This window comes from Syngnathus leptorhynchus, chromosome 19, assembly GCF_054491065.1.
Source record: "Syngnathus leptorhynchus isolate UIUO chromosome 19, UIUO_Slep, whole genome shotgun sequence".
In the NCBI taxonomy this organism is placed as follows: Eukaryota; Metazoa; Chordata; class Actinopteri; order Syngnathiformes; family Syngnathidae; genus Syngnathus; species Syngnathus leptorhynchus.
In genome coordinates, this window is record NC_141213.1 from 5,403,323 (window position 1) to 5,423,134 (window position 19,812).

The 19,812-nt window shown below is 42.3% G+C and overlaps 1 long non-coding RNA gene across 3 annotated transcripts in view; it reads left to right on the forward strand.

Moving 5' to 3' along the window:
* The window catches only part of LOC147041809 (uncharacterized), a 127,375-nt gene that overhangs the window by 64,965 nt on the left and 42,598 nt on the right, over positions 1-19,812 (forward strand). The window contains exon 3 of one of the 3 annotated variants that reach the window (XR_015069204.1): positions 15,843-16,642. The exons of the other annotated variants lie outside the window; for them this stretch is intronic. This is a non-coding gene — a long non-coding RNA (uncharacterized LOC147041809). Of the gene's footprint in view, positions 1-15,842; positions 16,643-19,812 lie in introns of those variants that run through there. 3 annotated transcript variants of the gene reach the window in all.

A 19,812-nucleotide genomic window follows, 5' to 3' on the forward strand; every position in this document is an offset into this window, starting at 1 on the left:
CCAGGCATACAATATGGATGCAGCATACAAGTATATCTACAGCTTTAATGCTTTGACTTAACTTTCCAAAGAAACAAAACAGCTAGTAGGACATTTTTTTGCCACCATTTTCTATCCACCATATTGTGCAGTATCTTAAGGATGTTCATGGAATCGGTGACCCCTTGTGTGGCTTCTTGCTTCGGCTAGAATCATATTTGACTTCAATTCCACTTGAAACATAAAGTGTTTCCTGGACATGATGGTAATTATTCAGCCATAGAAACTTTTGATGTGTAACTCGTATCACATCACATGATGTGACATCTTTAATTGATGTCTTCATGAAATGATGACATCGAGGCGCAACCGTTTCATATACCTCCTCACTGCTGTTTCTTTCTTCGACTCCTCAATGGGATCTATGACAGGAGGTGGCAAATATTGAAATAAAGTAATGAGCAACTCAAACGTTTCTGACATTGACAGTCATTTATTTATTTTGTACGCAATGGTTGTCTAAGACATGTACTCACTAAATGTAAACAGTGATATCAGATACGGACTCCTTAAATGCCACGGATGTCAACTTATGTAAATGAATATCAACAAAGACATTGGATAGACGCAGTGTAAATGCAAGAAGAACAATTAAAAAATTATAAACATGAAAAATAAATGAACATTCGGTGTGTACATAAATGATCATTCATCATAGGAAGAATGCCAGTAATAATTATGTAGGTGATAAATTAATTCTGTCTCCTTCCCATGCATTTTACTTAAGTAGCAAGAAATATCTTCATATAGATGAAAAGAATGCATAATAAATACGTTAAAACATGGGAAGGAAAAAAAAAAGGTTCAAAGAAGTGGAAAAACACACAGAGGTCAGCGCTAACAAGACAAGTGATGTTCCCGATCAGAGGCTGCTCTACATGGACCTCCCTATATTAGCAGAGAATGTGCTTATATAACACGCATCTCATTTCTCAAATCCAAATATTGTTCGTTAGTCTACTAAATAAATTTACATTCTTTAAAAATATGCTTGGACCTGATAAACACAGATATTGACTTTTGGGTATTTTCAGATTTTTCTGGAATTTCTTTCCCAGCCATACCTCAGAAGGAATTTGTAGCATATTTTTATCAATATTTTTGAAGAATTTTGTTTGTGTTAGATGTTTTTTAGTTTGTGATATCCTTGCACGACTCCCCTCCCCCTTCCACCCAAAAAATAAAAATTACATCCCAGCTCTGCCAGTGCTAATGGAGAGGTTAGATAATATCAAATCAAAACAATTGAGTGGATACACATATTCATGCAAGAACTTCAATGCAATTGCATCAACTTATGCATCCTCACACTATGCAGTTGAAACTCAACGTGGCGGCACAATTTAGTGAAAGAACTCCATCGGAGGAATCAAACCAGCCTCGGTGCACGCAAATTGGTACATGAATTACATGAAGAAAAGTTTTTTGCTCTTAATCATAAACTCAATGTCAAGTATAAAGAAGGTACCTGTAAAAATATGTATTCAAATATATTTTTGAAGCATTTCCCCCTCTATTAAATCCATCCTAACTTCAACTTTTAAGCCGATTTGACCGAGCAACGTATAATCGTAGATAAGCATCTGTAGCATCATTTCTCAAACAGAGTGAGAACATTGTCCCCCGCATTGATTCTGTCCCCAATGTCCTTATGCAAAGGACTCTAATCTAAGCTCTTAAATCAACTCCCAACTCTCTACTTCCATTTCAGCATCCTACTAAATGTCACTCGTTATCTCAGACACTTTTAATACCCTGTGTTTTAGAAGCGAGGTAATGCCAGATTGAACAAGCATGTAAAACAACTGGATTTTTTTTTTTTTTCATCTGTTGCTGTTTATTGTTGATTTTAAATTTGAGGAAGCACACAGACAATCATGGACAATTCGATGAACCTAACACAGAATTTTTTTGTATGTAGATGGAGGATTCTTCAGTGTAGTCCAATAGTTTTTTTATTTGAATGAATGGATGAAAAGTGTGGTGAACTAATGAGTCGTCACTCATTAGCTTCCTCCAAAACAGGCACGACAGTCACATCATCGCGATACAGAAGATAACACATTTCCACTTCACTGACCTGAAACATAAACACTTTGCTGCATGACAGCTTTTCGGGTCAAATGATGAGACTTGTTTCATGAATCAATAGTGCAGCATGGTAAATAGAGTCAAACGGTGCACAAGAGTGTAAATAATACTGCAAAAATGAAAATTCTCTATTTTACCGACTTGACAGCATAGTTTCATGCAAAAGTAAAGAGTGTGCAACAATTAAATTCACATTCAAAATGATTTTTTATCTTGCTTATTTGTATTAAAATATGAACATTGACTATTTTGAAAGCAAATCAGTCATGTAATGATGAGAAATGGACCTCATGATAAAGCTCCAGGTTGTGTATACGTATATTTCTCACCACCTGAATGCCCCAGAGCAAACTGAACTTGAACTAATCTGACAGCAAGGTGTCACCATCTTCTTATGTGCATGTACTCGACTTCTTTCCTGGTCCCTGAAGGTACGAAGAGAAATGAGAATTTTGTTGCGGGGGTCCTTGTTATTGCATGCTATAAACAAACAAGATTTGACTAGTGTTCCCCCCCCCCCCCCCCCTCAATTCCCATACGCAAACACATTTTTGACTGAATAATAAATAATAAATCCAGTCCACTCGCCACCACTGTCAGTTCTGTATAGTCACGGAATACTGTATTTTTGGACATGAAATTAAATAGTCACTGAATAATCTATATCTGGACATTAAATTTCCTTTTTGTGTGTGCAAAACAAACAAAATCGAAAAACAACACTCCAAGTTGGCAATCTTGCACGTAGCTCTGTGCCAGTCAAGCCAACAGATTTCTTCAGGCAATTCCAAAAGCCTAATCTTCTTCTGGTGAAGCCATTCTTTTGTTTACTTGGATTTGCATTGTGTTGAAAAAAAAAAAGGGAAACTGAAATTGCTTCTCATGTACATGTTAAGATGCCTGAAGGTTTTGATGTGAAACGTTCATAACTCAGTCTGACACACTTTTGAACTCAATAAAACCAATAGGAAGAAATTGTTATACATTAACATATTGACATGGTTTGCTCATGAAGTGACAGCCATCTGCATTTTGGGCTGTGGTGAGTCAACACAATTTTCTTCTTGTTCATTTGAGGCTCGCCAAATCCCAAAGCAGCATTGAGGGGTGCTTAGGATTGATGTGTCCACCGCAAAACACATTCTCATTCATTTAGGCCTTTTGTGGAACAAAACAATCAAGCTGGGCTCAAAAGTCACCAAGTACATTATACTGATGGATTCTGGAAAGCCCAATAAAGACCCTTTTATCAATGCCCGTTCCAATTGATTACTTTTAATGAGTGTGAATAAATAATGCAGGTTGTGCAGACACAGGCACGCACGTACACACACACAATGGTAAGGGAGAGGATCGAGAGGAAAGCTCCCTTTGGTTGCTTTGCCCTTTGTTGGAATTTCTTTAGGGACTTACTTATTGGCACTTTGTGACTCATGCGAAAATCTAATCGCAATCCTGGTCAACAGTTAGCTTGAATATTGGAAGCTGCCTATTTTATTTTTTATTTTTTGACAGGAGGCAGGTAAAAAGTTAGAAATCTTCAGCTAACCGGCACGACTAAGAAAATGTAAGAGCCAAGACAAAGCTTAATGGTAGATTACAATTTGTACGCAATGCAATTAAAACTGCTTTACAGCTGCATAAAATTACAAGAAGGCAAATAAAATGATGCCATAAAACACACAATAGATCAATAATTGATTCAATTAAAAGCAGCGGAATGCAGCTAAAATGCTTTCAGACTGTATTGAGACTATTTTAGAAATCAGCAGTTTGCCTCTTTTTTATTTTTTTAGGTTTTTTTTAGCTGTGGCGCTATCCGGAATTCTAGTGTAGTCTCCAATGTATCATTTTTTAGTATGTGAAGTCCTCTCAGCTCCCTCAATCCAGCAGGCTTTGGATGCGACAGAAGTCAGTTGCCTCATCCTCACGGGGATTCCTGTTATTCACGGCGATGATCCGTCCACTTAAACTACTTCAAGGCCTGCTTTGTAAGCAACTTTGATTCTTACCTGCTCCCCTCCTTCCAGATGCGATGCTGACACGATCGTGCCCTCAATTACAACTTGCATTGCGAGAACTATATGGAGATGAATAGAGATGTGTAATAACAGAAGAGTTTTGGCTTGCCAATTTGACAACAATTTTTGTCACTGGAGTTAAAGAGAAAAACAGCTTGCGGTTGTAGCAGTTAGATTTTTTTTTCTTTTCTTTTCATGCCTAAGGGCTGAATGAGCTAAAAGCCCTTGTTGTTCTTTCTTTTGTTACTAAAAAAAAAAAAAAACCACGTCAAATAAAAGTAATTAGATTTGGGCAATTTTGCAGTTGTGTGTATTTTTACTTTGCTCTATTGATTGATTTTCAGGAACTAAAAAGAATAGAATATGCAATACAATTGAGTTGCAAGTCGAAAGATGTTTGCTGGTAAATAACAGAATGAACATTGATTGATGAAACTAAAATATCTGTAGATTCCTTTGAATGTTTTTGCTGGTAGTCAATTTCACACAAGATATAAAACAAACTGAATCCCTGAGGTTTAAATTTCACCTGTGAAAATGATTTATTTGAGTATTAGTCTGATGCCTTCATTATACAAAATGCTGCAATGTTTCAGTACAGATGTCACACACAACACCAAATTTAAAGAGAATACTCAAAACTTTTAACAGCTTATCAGACAAGACTACATTGAAGTGAAGTACATTCTACTTTCAAACACAACAGAAACTTGGATGGAAAAAAAAAAGAAAGGCATCCTGAGCTTTTACACTTTTGCTCCAACCGATTCCCATCTTTGAAAACAGAGGCCATGTCCAGGCACAGGTCTGTATCATTCAAATTCAACACCTATTTGTCATTCATCTGTACCAATAGCCCACAGTCAATAGATTTACAATAGATGAATGAAAGGAAATATTTGTATATATAATTAGATTTTCTTTTTCAAATTCATGTTACTCAAGTTCAATTTGAAGAGATGGAGGAAACCCACTTTGAATTGAATCTTACATGGCACCATTTTTACAAGTACAGTAAATCTCGGGCCTCCGTCTTTTCAAATAGAAAACAAAACATGCAAATGTACACCTTGTACAGACGTTATTCTTTACATTTGAATCCATCCAAAGCACATTTTCACCACCCTCATATCTCCAAAGGTTCTGTATATTTAAACGGTGATTTTATAGGTACTATTTGGAATTCGAGGGATGAGCTATGCCTGCCCTTCAGTGCCCACACATCATGCTCCCAGGGTAGAAGTCTCTTGATGAGCAGCCGTCTCTGATGTTTCCTCAAAGCTTGGCACGCTATTAGTCTTTGAACCGATGTGCTGAATCAAGTTCATGTCCTTCTCCTCTTTTTGAGAATGCAGCTCAACCTTTACTGTTTAAGCTAAAGTTGAGGAGAAACTCGCAGGCAAAAAAACAACTAAATAACCACGGGTCTAAATGTTGAGCACCGAGCAAGTAGGACAATATGTGCTTATCTCCTTGCATGGCAATTTATTCATCATTAAACCTGGCTTGACAGTATTGTGTGAACTTAAAAACCACTAGTCTGCTCAGTGTGGTGGATTCTGTAGGATGTGTAAAATAAAAATTGAAGAACAGCATCATTTAGTTAATAAACCCTTTGCAGGGTGCGGTCAGACCACTTCCACTCCGTTAATTTCAAGATTTATCTATGTAGTTACAAATAAGACACAAAACCAATAGCAGTGTAAGAGAGTGAGGTACATGTTTGTTTTACGAACAGACATACTTTTAAGGTTAAACAAATTCCATTAAAACACCTGCAGCTCATAGTCCAGTGTGGCTTATATAAGAACAAAAAACTATATACCCCCAATTTTAGCTTTAGTCTTATATTCAGGTGCGGCTTATAGTCCAGAAATGATAGCATCCAAAGGCAGGATCAATTCTATTTTCAATTATATACTATAAAAATGGAACCCATTGCCTCCCTGCTTGGCACTCAGCATTAAGGGTTGGAATTGGGGGGTTAGATCACCAAAAATGATTCCCGAGCGCGGCGCCGCTGCTGCTCACTGCTCCCCTCTCCCCCAGGGGATGGATCAAAAATCACATGGGGATGGGTTAAATGCAGAGGACAGAGCCCTTTGAGACTGCTTGTGATTTAGGGCTATATAAAAACTTGACTTGACTTGACCTGAATTATAGAGTGACTGATATGCTGATTTTGGAAGTCCAGGACCTCTCTTTTGACCATTTGGGTGGGATGAAGGAGTCTGCCGTCGAAGCAACTCCCGGGTGCTTGATGGGATTCGTTGTCTATCAATTATCTTGATCTCCGCGACTATCTTGCAATGAGTCCAGGGTAAGTCCCAGGACAGACTGGTCTTCCCTATTAGCCTGTACAATTTTCCCCTGTCAGCAGTAGTCCTTGTAAAATGTCTGTTGCCACAAGTGAGTCATGCACGTCCTCAGGAGGGCCCACTGAATGCCATAAGACCCGAGCCTTCTCAGCAGAATCAATTTGCGCTTGTCTTTTTCGCGCAGTCACAGTACAAAAAGAACCAAACTGATGAGTCTTGTTTATTGTTCCGGTGAACAACTGATTTGCTGTAAGACCTTTCCCTTGGATGTTCATCAGTGTTTGGAAGGCTGTGTCTCTTTGGCTGGGACTATAGAAATCCACCTCCATCTTCTCCGTGTCGATGTAGAGCCGTGCCACTAAATCGGTTCTCTGAACTCCCTTGTGATCGTCATCCCTGACACGACTGACAATAGCAGTCATCACAGATCTTCTGCAGGTGGCAGCAGTCAGAGCTCTACGTGAAATCTGTAATGTACAAGGTGAAGAGGAACGGTACAAGGACTGTTCCCTGTGGGGCTCCACTACTGTCTCCCTAGAAGTATGAGAATGTGGCACGGCACGGAAAAAATATGATCGGCTTGCTTCTAGGTACATTATCGGGGACAGGCAGCTTTAAAAAAAATAATACTCCGTTTGATCGGCTTGCTTCCAGATACATTATCCGGAATAGGCAGCTTTAAAAAGATAATACTCTGCTTAATACATGAACATTTTTCCATTAGTCACCTATGTAGATGCTTTTTTGTGGGTACTTTGGGTCTGTCGCACCTTCTAAAAAATATCCAAGTTCTGACTTGTCCATAGGTGTGAATGTGCAGGGGAACAGTTTGTACCCCGCCTTGCAACTCAAATAAGATGTGATAAGCTCCAGCATCACCCTGAAGCGGAAGATGAAATCTTTGCAACAAGTAGTCACGTATTATTTCTTTGTTCATACCGTATCCCATAAGTGAAGCAGAAATGACGATAACCTCTAGAAGAGACAAAGCAGAAGTGGTCTGACATGATGTGAAAGCGTCCAAAACAGTTTGGCCCGTTTGTGTCAGATTGTCAAAGCGATCAGTTTAGAAATGCTCTGCATGGATCTTTATTACTTTTTAGATATGACATTAAGAAGCTGCTCCTCCCAAACGGAATATTCTGTCATAATTCTCCCAGGCGTACATTTTATTATGCAACGTGTGTATCAGCAAAATGCAAAATTGGCAAAACTCATTATCCCTACTGGCCAAATACTCTTTGTAATGAGATAGTTATCACACAGGAAGGCATACAATTTAAAAAGTGCTCCTTTGATAATAAATGTCTTGGTCAGTTTAAATGAATTCTTCAGCGGTGACATACTTGGAATTATTCATGAATTGTGACATCCATTTTATTCATTCAGAGGGTGCAATACAAATAAAAATGGCAAAGACATGTTTTTTTTTTTGTTCCACATCAAAGCTAGCACATTGAAATAAAGCTAAATCTGAAATACGGAAACACTGAACTCCAAGTGCTGACTCGTGTTCAAATAATGTAGTACACACCTCCTCTCCTTTAAGCCTTGATCAACAAGCATGCACATTTGTATCACAAACGAGACGTAAATGTATGCACACCAGATCATTTGAACAGTTTAAAGACAAATGAAAGAAATGAGGGAGGGCTAATGGCAACAGTCAAAAAAAATGAAATTATGTTTATCTTTTTTTTGTTGTTGTTGTTGAACGGGGCCTATTCACAATGAAAGGCATGAGCCATCCGGTGTCAGTGTCAGCTATGTATACGGCACAAACATTAACGCTAAGTGTTTCAAATAAAACAGATGTATATATAATTTCATATATATATATATATTTATAACACAAATATAGATTCTTCTTTTTCCTTGTTCATTTTGACCAATGAACACATGACCCGGAACAGCGAAACCATAAGAAAGTGATTCATTCCTCCATGTGAGTTATCTAACAGGAGTTCGTTTTCACATTGGAGCATTGCACCTTGGCTGATGTAACGATGACCTTTGTACAAAAGGTAATCCATCTGATTCTAAGGAGGCAGATTTTTCTTTTTTTTTGTGGTGGCTAATAATAATGTGCTCGGTGCAAGAGTAGTAGTGGCCGGCAAATGAGGCTATACGGTGAAGTCCGCATGGTAGTGTCGGAGGAGGACATAAAACAAGCAAATCTCTTGTTCGCTTTAAGAGCAAACAGAGAGAATGTGAGATCTGGTTTCAACCAAGTCAGTTCCTCATACATATCCCCTCTGCATATTATAACAAGGCCTCCCTCACCAAACCGTAAGCCAGAAGGATGACAACTAGTCGATAGCAGGCTGATATTCTTGTACCTGTGAAAAGAAGAAACAGAAACGTTCAATTAGCCACACGCTAAAAACGAGATTTAGGTTTAGATGTAAGGAAATGCACAAATGCTGGAAAAATGCCAAGCATCTTCACATGAGTTAATTTGAATTCATTTCAAAAGGCAAGTAAAGTTCACCTCTCCGGCATCCCAGGGCTAACATTCTCTCCTCTTGATTCTGACCTGATTATTATCCGAGATACCCTTTATTTATTTTGCGACCCTTGAGGTTTGGACTCACTGGTAGTAAATATTCATGCTAGGACTAAAAGGTGAAGTTATTTTTTCTAGAAGCATGTCTGTCTCATTATTTGCATGGTGATTCTGGCTCAAAAGCCAAAGAAACATTCAAAACTGAATTGTTTTTCTACATCGTTGTGCATTATACTAGTCAAGCTGTTGAAAACTCCCAAATACACATCTGAATGTGTCTTTATGTCAGAGCTGCATCTGTGTGTGCTGGGCTGGAAAAGATCATTTTTCATTTTGTTCAACTTAAACAGATACATATTTGCAAAGTTCACCAAAATGTTTTGGCTCAGTGAGACGCTACTGGGAAATATCAAATTCAAGCCTGCGAGGCAACGAGACTCAACAAGACAATGAGGTGAATCACCTCTATGGAGAGCTCAAATTGGTTCAGAGCCACTTTGATCTGTCCCCGATGATCCCTGGCTGGCTGAAGAGGTACGTACGTGTCTCTTCAACATGTTTGGCTTATTGTCTGGTGTCTTTGTTGAAAATGATGTTGTCTGGTTTGTTTGAAGTCTGTCTCCTTGCTTGGGCTATTTGTTAATTTTTGGCTGAGTCTAACTTTGTAGTTGAAGGAAAATTGCTTTTAGATGTTTTCATCCATTTGTCTCAGTGTGTGTAGATTCTGTGATATACCGAGGTCTGTAACCTAAATTATTTCATTGACTTCCTTTTTTTATTTTGTTATCATATATTTCAACAGAAGCAATTCATTAGTGTCGACAGGTTTGGAGATGAGAGGGATTGTTGGGATTTGTCAAGGTTATGCTTTTTATTGTCCGCCTGGATTGTTGCCCGTTGAAATCAAATGAACACTTTCATTTGCTATTTAACACTGAGACATTAAGAGGCTTATTGTAAAAGCTGGAACAATGATTAAAAGGTGTGTGTGTCGGGTACAAAGGTTCAGTTTGTTTCAAATCAGTAAGTCGAATACACAAATGGCATCGCTGTCGCAGTTTTTATAATTGTGATAATTGTGCTTAACAAAGAAGAATTGTTTAACCCACACAAGATCAATCCAGCAATCGTGTCATCATGACCCATGGAAGAATTCTGATATATACATGAAATGACATAGCAGTATGAAAAACAAGCGTCTTTGAATGGCTGTTGACATTTCTAACTGGCAAAGTGACTCATTTGTGCTCATCTGAAGACAAAAGGTTTCATTCCATTCTAGTCGCCTTTGAGATTTGTTAGGAAAGGAGGTAGGATGGAGGGCAAGATCAGATCAGACAACAACTGACACTGGTTTGGGGGGGGGGGGGGGGGATGTAAAAAAATGTCATGTTGTCATGTCAAAGTTCTGTAATGCTTACAGACTCAACATTGAATGTCACTGCAAGCAGTTCATGTAATGATGCTCATCTTCCCAGAACGTGATAAAAACTGTAATGGTTACACCTTTCTTCCTCTTAGCAAAGGTGCCCAAGGCTGCCTGCCACGGGGGCGCAACCCACCGAGGCGCATTTATCAGTGTCAAACACACAGCACAAGCGATACACCGCAACAGAGTTGTCAGCATATTCTTGAGTCTGATAATCTACGACAGCGCAGCCCTGGGGTTCATTGAACTTCTTTCCATCATTGGGCAATAATCTGCGTTTTGCTTTAGGTGCAGGAGGTGTTTGCAGCCCAGAGCAGAACTGACAATGTTTAAACTGCCTGACCGCTGGGGAAATGATTGGCATTTAAAGGTGGGCCACTAAAATGACTGAAATTAGTTTGATAGGGAGAGAAATGAAAAATATGGAGGTAATGAGAATTTAATCTCCTGAGGATAAAATTGTGGACTATCGCACTACAAGGGCAGCTCTGCTTTGACAGGTTGAACGAGAAAAAATAATCGACTGCAAAAGTGACTATAAAAAAAAGCAATATTGCTTTTCATTTATCAGTCAAATTCGAAAATAACTTGTGAATTTAAATCATTACTGAAGCCACTTTCCCACCCAAATGTGTCAAATCCAGGTCCACAAGGTTCAAATCCAGCCACAGTTTGGCTTTAGCCACAAGTTCTTCCAATTAACCGGCAGATAAACAAGCTCCCGAGTGCTAACACATTTGTTTTGATAAACGTGATTAATATCCTTCTGGCATTGCTTTCAACCGTTATTTTCCTTAATATTGTTAAAATGTATTATTTTTATCATGGCCATCATGTTCTGCAATACTTATTTTTTTGCATCTATCTCTGCCTCCTGAGAATTTATTAAGTTTATAAATGAGTGATTTCCGTGAGTCGTCACCTTATCGTGGTGGAGGGGTTTGCGTGCCCCTATGATCCTAGGAGCCATGTTGTCTGGGGCTTCATGCCCCTGGTAGGGTCACCCATGGCAAAAGGGTCCTAGGTGAGGGGCAAAGCACGGCTCAGAAGACCCCTTATGATGGAAAAGATAAATGGATGCCGTTTTCCCTCGCCCGGACGCGGGTCACCGGGGCCCCTCTCTGGAGCCAGGCCTGGAGGTGGGGCTCGAAGGCGAGCGCCTGGTGGCCGGGCCTTCGCTCATGGGGTCCGGTCGGGCATAGCCCGAAAAGAAGACGTGGGTCCCCCTTCCAATGGGCTCACCACCTATAGGAGGGGCCAAAGGGGTCGGGTGCATAGTGAGCTGGGCGGCAGCCAAAGGCGGGGACCTTGGCGGTCCGATCCCCGGCTGCAGAGGCTGGCTCTAGGGACATGGAATGTCACCTCTCTGGCTGGAAAGGAGCCTGAGCTGGTGTGTGAGGCAGAAAGGTTCCGACTAGACATAGTCGGACTTGCCTCCACACATAGTTTGGGCTCTGGTACAAGCCCTCTCGAGAGGGGCTGGACTCTCTTCCACTCTGGAGTTGCCCACGGTGAGAGGCGTCGAGCAGGTGTTGGCATACTTATTGCCCCCCGGCTGGGCGCCTGCACATTGGGGTTCACCCCGGTGAGCGAGAGGGTAGCCTCCCTCCGCCTTCGGGTGGGGGGACGGGTCCTGACTGTTGTTTGTGTCTATGCACCGAACGGCAGCTCAGAGTACCCACCCTTCTTAGAGTCCCTGGAGGAAGTGCTGGAGAGCGCTCCTTCTGGGGACTCCATCGTTCTACTGGGTGACTTCAATGCTCACGTGGGCAATGAAAGTGAGACCTGGAAGGGCGTGATTGGGAGGAACGGCCCCCCTGATCTGAACCCGAGCGGTGTTCTATTATTGGACTTCTGTGCTCGACACGGATTTTCTATAATGAACACCATGTTCAAGCATAAGGGTGTCCATGTGTGCACTTGGCACCAGGACACCCTAGGCCGCAGTTCGTTGATCGACCTTGTAGTCGTGTCATCGGATTTGCGGCCGCATGTTTTGGACACTCGGGTAAAGAGAGGGGCGGAGCTGTCAACTGATCACCACCTGGTGGTGGGTTGGCTCCGATGGTGGGGGAAGATGCCGGTCCGACCTGGCAGACCCAAACGCTCTGTGAGGGTCTGCTGGGAACGTCTGGCAGAATCCCCTGTCAGGAAGAGCTTCAACTCCCACCTCCGGCAGAGCTTTTCCCACGTCCCGGGGGAGGCGGGGGACATTGAGTCCGAGTGGACCTTGTTCCGCGCCTCCATTGTTGAGGCAGTCGACCGGAGCTGTGGCCGTAAGGTTGTTGGTGCCTGTCGTGGCGGCAATCCCCGAACCCGCTGGTGGACACCGGCGGTAAGGGATGCCGTCAAGCTGAAGAAGGAGTCCTATAGGGCCTTTTTGGCCTGCGGGACTCCGGAGGCAGCTGACAGGTACCGGATGGCCAAGCGGAACGCGGCTTCGGCGGTTGCTGAGGCAAAAACTCGGGCGTGGGAGGAGTTTGGCGAGGCCATGGAGAATGACTTCCGGACGGCCTCGAGGAAATTCTGGTCCACCATCCGGCGTCTCAGGAGGGGGAAGCAGTGCACGGTCAACACTGTTTACAGTGGAGATGGTGTGCTGCTGACCTCGACTCGGGATGTCGTGAGTCGGTGGGGGGAATACTTCGAAGACCTCCTCAATTCCACCAACACGCCTTCCTTTGTGGAAGCAGGGCCTGGGGACTCTGAGGCGGACTCTCCAATCTCGGAGGTCGAAGTCACTGAGGTAGTTAAAAAACTCCTTGGTGGCAAGGCCCCGGGGGTGGATGAGATCCGTCCGGAGTTCTGTTGTGGGGCTGTCTTGGCTGACACGCCTCTACAGCATTGCGTGGACATCGGGGACGGTGCCTCTGGATTGGCAGACTGGGGTAGTGGTTCCCCTCTTTAAGAAGGGGGACCGGAGGGTGTGTTCCAATTACAGGGGAATCACACTCCTCAGCCTCCCTGGTAAGGTCTATTCAGGGGTGCTGGAGAGGAGGATCCGTTGGGAGGTCGAATCTCGGATTCAGGAGGAGCAGTGTGGCTTTCGTCCTGGCCGTGGAACAGTGGACCAGCTCTACACCCTCGGCAGGATCCTCGAGGGTGCATGGGAGTTCGCCCAACCAGTACACATGTGCTTTGTGGATTTGGAGAAGGCGTTCGACCGTGTCCCTCGGGAGGTTCTCTGGAGGGTGCTTCGGGAGTACGGGGTGCCGAGCCAACTGATAATGGCGGTTCGGTCCCTGTATCACCGATGCCAGAGTTTGGTCCGCATTTCCGACAGTAAGTCGGATTCGTTCCCAGTGAGGGTTGGACTCCGCCAAGGCTGCCCTTTGTCACCGATTCTGTTCATAATTTTTATGGACAGAATTTCTAGGCGCAGCCGAGGCGTTGAGGGGGTCCCGGTTTGGGGACCTCCGCATCGCGTCACTGCTTTTTGCAGATGACGTGGTGCTGTTGGCTTCTTCAGTCCGTGATCTCCAGCTCTCACTGGAGCGGTTCGCAGCCGAGTGTGAAGCGGTCGGGATGAGGGTCAGCACCTCCAAATCCGAGTCCATGGTCCTCGGTCGGAAAAGGGTGGAATGCCCTCTCCGGATCGGGGATGAGATCCTGCCCCAAGTGGAGGAGTTCAAGTATCTTGGGGTCTTGTTCACGAGTGAGGGCAGGATGGAGCGTGAGATCGACAGGCGGATCGGTGCAGCGTCGGCAGTAATGCGGACTATGTACCGTTCCGTCGTGGTGAAGAGAGAGCTGAGCCAAATGGCAAAGCTCTCGATTTACCGGTCGATCTACACTCCTACCCTCACCTATGGTCACGAGCTATGGGTCGTGACCGAAAAAATGAGGTCCAGGATACAAGCGGCTGAAATGAGTTTCCTCCGCAGGATGTCCGGGCTCTCCCTTAGAGATAGGGTGAGAAGCTCGGTCATCCGGGAGAGACTCGGAGTAGAGCCGCTGCTCCTCCACGTTGAGAGGAGCCAGATGAGGTGGCTCGGGCATCTCATCAGGATGCCTCCTGGACGCCTCCCCGGGGAGGTGTTCCGGGCATGTCTCACCGGTAGGAGACCCCGGGGACGACCCAGGACGCGCTGGAGAGACTACGTCTCTCGGCTGGCCTGGGAACGCCTTGGGATCCCCCGGGATGAGCTGGAGGAAGTGGCTGGGGAGAGGGAGGTCTGGGAGTCCCTCCTAAAGCTGCTGCCCCCGCGACCCGACCCCGGATAAGCAGAAGAAGATGAAGATGAAGATGAAGATGAGTGATTTCGTTCCGGGTTTTCTCCTTGCAGTCACATGTACATAAAATAGGGGCTATAGGTTATATCATAACAAGGCTTTACTTCTGCAATATTTGGTTTATTTTCATTTCACACATTCATCTAACGGACGAACAGCCTTGGTTGAAGATGGAAAACACAAAGAAACATTTTAATTCAATAGCTGTCACAATAAAGCTGAATGCGTTTTCTTGTTGGCCGGGTCATTGTGGTTTGACCTCCCCATTGTATCGTCTTACCCCTCTGGTCAAGAAAACAGCTATTCGGTTGTTTACAATTATTTGCTAGATTGGTGCATTCGTGCTACTCACAATTCCAAGGTCCTACTTACGCAATATCATAATAAGTCAAAGTGAATTTACATTCGTGTGGATTGAAAAATCACCACATTGTTCAAGTAGCATGTCAACGGTTTCTTAAAATCTTTATACTGACCAAGACAGCGCAGTGGATCGTGGTTGGAATATTTGTTTTGTCTGTGGAGGAGATCTCAATTTGTATCGTTGCTGAGGTGTCTGAGTTCATTTGGAGTGTCTCCATACGCGCATAAATAATCACTCCGTTTTAATCTGGATGACTGAAGTGCGGAAACCCTTCGAATTGAGACATTTCCATTTTGCTCTCCCGGAATCAAGCGTGAGACATGCATTAATCAGACCACACAGAGCTCCCTTTGTTCTTATTTTCAGCACCTATGCACACTATCTCTTCAGCTTGATCAAGACTCTCACTGATTTTGACCTACGACTGTTTCCTCATAAGTAGATTTCTCCTCATTTCTGGCCGGGTGATTGGGGAAATGAAGTCGATTGAACTGTTAAAATCTTTTTCTTCCTCCCTCTGGATGCTTAATGAAATGAATGACACAATTGATTGAGTGCATTTCTACTGTCAGTCTGTCTAGTGTAGGCATTTGACTGCTGTCCATCTGAGCCCATGTAAAAGTTAGGCGCATTTAAATCTAACCAAATTGCTTGAACTTAATTGCAAAATAAAATATTTTTGATAATAATAAACAATCCTCATTTATATACCTGAGCTGGGGTTGTGTTTATCCGTATTGGAGGATGCGTGGGACGAAGACGAGGAGTCCACCCTCTGATCTGAACTCATGCTGTCTTGACCCAAGGATGACACGGACTTTCTCGGTTTCTTGTCTGTCAGGTGCAGGGGGGAGCTTTTCTTGGGAGGCGGCAACGGACGTCTCGCTCTGGCGGAGGCATTGACCCTCAGCCAAGCTTGGGTTTTGTAATCCACAATCTCTCCATAGTTGGCCTGTGTCACACGACACTCATACAAGCCCTCATCACTCTTGCCGACTCTGGAGATCTGGAGCTTGTGGGAGATATCGTTGCCCTGCACTTTGACTGTCTGTAAGAATAACCGCAAGAAAACAAATGTCATTACACTGAAACATTGTGTTCTACATATAGCAGCACAAAGATTGGCAGTTGCAATGCATACGTGTCTAGTGCAGGAAAAAGGATGTTAGCAGCTGATTGAATGAATGGAAGCTATTTGATGCTAATAATACCCTGCCTGGGTCTTCTGCTGATTAGCTCCTTTGGAAGGTGTTGGGAAATCAGTTGCTATTGTGTGTTCGCTGCATGCATCACCGAGGTTCTAATAGAAATTGCTGTTTCCTGCTCATATGCCATTAATTTACTTCCGTTAGTTTTGACTTTTAAACATGTTCTAGATTTGAAATTTATACTAATATCATAATACATTTCTTTTTTAATGTATGAAAAAAATAGAACACAACATGGCATGGCAGGGGATTTTTTGTATGTACTTTTTCACATTTCATGGCTTTTTCAGTTGGTGGGATCCGCCTTGATTGTCAGAATATTTGAAGGGTGTTGATGTATAAATACTTAATACTCAAGCTGTTACTACAGGCTCCACCTCTCCCGGTTTTAGAATTGGAAATGGAAAGAAAAGTGTTTTTCTGCCTGATCCAAGAAGGACAATCAAATTAAACAATTAAAATGATTATGACAATTAATTTCACCCCTTATGTGGATGGATGGATGGATGGATGGATGGATGGATGGATGGATGGATGGATGGATGGATGGATGGATGGATGGATGGATGGATGGATGGATGGATGGATGGATGGATGGATGGATGGATGGATGGATGGATGGACTACATATCATGGCAAAATTAATTGAGCTATAAATCTTCGAAAGTGTCTATATAATCCCTCTCATTTCATTAGAACAGAAAAATAATCTCAGGGCAGTGAATGAGATTTTTTTTCCCTCCCAACCATTTAACGTTAAGCATCTACATAAGTACTTCTAAATTGTCCAATTTCTGCCAATCACTACTGTGATTGAAATTATAATTGCACCTTGAGAAACACTGGCTTAATGGTTTTGGACTTACACTGATTTTTGTCCCCTCGTCATCAGGATGAGGCTCTGGTGTTATCTCCATCTGTGAACAAAGAAGCAAAGACTATTAGGATTGTGAAAGCAGCCAATCCATATAACCAGTAATGGCTACATTATTTTGGGGACTAAATGTAGCTACAACCCTATCATTAATGACAAACCTGATACTTCAGCAACAAAAGCTTTCTCCATAATTCCATTGCAGAAGTTGTTGAACACAAAGCATAATTATGGTTTTACCGCTCAGAGCTAATAAGTCCATGTTCTCTTTGGTAGCCATCTCCTTAATTGCCCTCACAGGATTATAATAGTATATCCATTTATTTCGCATGCAGTACGACTCATAAAATTATAAAAAACAATAAGGGGGAAAAACTAAACTCTTTTCACTGCCACTAAAAAAAACAAAATACAAATGTTCCTGTGTTAAATACTGCTAAGCAGATTTTTTAAATTATTATATTGTCATATCAACTATATCATAGTGAACCAATTCAAATTAGATTAACAGTGAGTCCAACAACTTTGACGATAGACATCGTCCCTCTCCCGACTTCACGATATTTAGATGTGGTGAAAAAACACGACTACTGCCTTCCTTGGCTGGAATGAAAAAGAGGGCAGGAGAAGGAGAAGGCGGCTACTTATGAGCATTTGCTGCAGTGAACACTCCTTCAACTGCTGTGATTAGCACACAAGAAACTAGTGGCGCTCTCTGGAGGATGCTCTATAGACAGGTGATTAATGAGCAGAATTACTGCTGGATCCGGTTTTCTCTGTCCGCGTGTAGCGTGACTCTTACATCTTGATTTCACAGATGGACCTGACATCCTCCATTGTATTGAAGAGATGTCTTTAATGGGGAAGCATAATTCATTGCCCTCTGCCGTGGCATTAGACCGTTTCATGTCATTAATTTCAGCTTCCCCTTTTACAAACTTCACAGCAGTTTTATGGGCTTGCTATGCAGTCTATATTTGTCACATGAGAAGGATAAAGTTCAAGTTATTTCACTGGAGGGGAACTGGTCTACCTGGATAAACGTGGGGCAGCATGTTTAGAAAGCATTCGACCTTCTCTCACTTTGAAAAAAAAGAAGTTTCATTCAAAATTCCGAATTACCGGCTCTTATTTTTTTTCTTCACATGAATCAAAGAAGCGAGGAACACGGTACACCGATGACTCATAGAAGTCACCATTAATCACTTATCATCAATCATTCTCGTACCCATCTATAAGAGATATTTCTGGATGCAATGAGGTCTATTTTTGCTTTCAACCTGGTAGGGCATGTTCCCAACGTGACTCAAGTCATTATTTCCTCCTTTCATTTACATTCCGTTTCCCTCTACATTATCAGACCATTGCTTTTTTTCTTTAGTCAAAGCCAAGACCACTTAAAAGTATCTCAAATTCAATCTTACGTCTCCGTGCTTTGTGAACACTCCATTCTTGGTAAAAAGAATATCTCATTGACTACTCGTAAAATATGCGCTACAATCACCGGGTATAAAAAGCTTCAATGACATCCTGAAACTCAATTATCATGACATAAAGAAAAACTGCCATCACTTCAATTGGAGTAGAAATGAGACAATTGGCTCTTTCTGTGATTTGTTTTACAAGCGTTACATGACAGTCCAGGATGATTGACATCCACGGCCAGTTAAGTCTGTGATCAAGGTATCACTCGGAAATATTACATGATAAAATGCTTTGTGTGTCCAAACAATCCTCAGTGTGATATTGGGGGCATACGTCCATGTTAATTCAGCCATACCTGTCGAAAGAAGGGAATTCATGTGCATACATTTGTACCGATAAAAGGTTTTCATGTTGGAATCTAATCAGGATTGTGAGTCAGCTAATGAAAGCACTTTGATGTGAGCCTTGACCCGCCTGAATAAATGGAAGGATAAAGCAAGCATTGTTCTTCCTCTGGGGAACTGAACACGAAGGGGTTCCCTTCTCTCGGGGTTAACAAATAGAGAGACAAGAGAAGAGAGCTGGGTGGAGGATCACTGGTGTATATGTATATATATATATTTCATCTCCTGACATCATCCTAAACTATGTTCAGTGAAGTGTCAAACTTTAAGAAAAAAAAACATTCCACAATCCAGATGTTAATTTCCAAAGCAAGTCATTTGCAGTGACTTTCAAAAGCGCCCCCCCCCCCCCCCTTGTGGGTTTGAGGGGATGGCATACTTAATCCAAGTGTCGCTGTGTGCTTGCTACGTTTAGGTTTGTGCTTAAACAGAATGAAAAGGCACAAAGAGGAGAATTAATCACATTAATAGAACATTACCAGGCGATGGCACAAAGAAATGTATTTAGAAAGCCATTTGGGAGAGAGGATTTGTTGGAATCTTCCATATTTAAAAATAATAATAAAATAAATGATGCCACAAACACACCCTTTTCAAACCAGAGACGGAGAATAACAAGTGTAATGTTAGAGAGAGCATTAATCACAGTAGAAGTGAACTGTAAAGAGACGCCTAATTACAGTCCTCACTGATTCCTGCTTGAAGATGTTTTTGGGTCTAAGCTTAGTTGTTAACCCTAATTACAGCCCACAGTTGACAGGAGTTCTTTTCACATGCAAACACTAATCCTCTTCACAGCCCATTGGTTTATGACAAGGGATATGTTCAGCCTAGCCTTCAAAGCCTTCAATTGTACATGTAAATACATGAAAGGACACTATTGCTTTAATCAGTGATGAA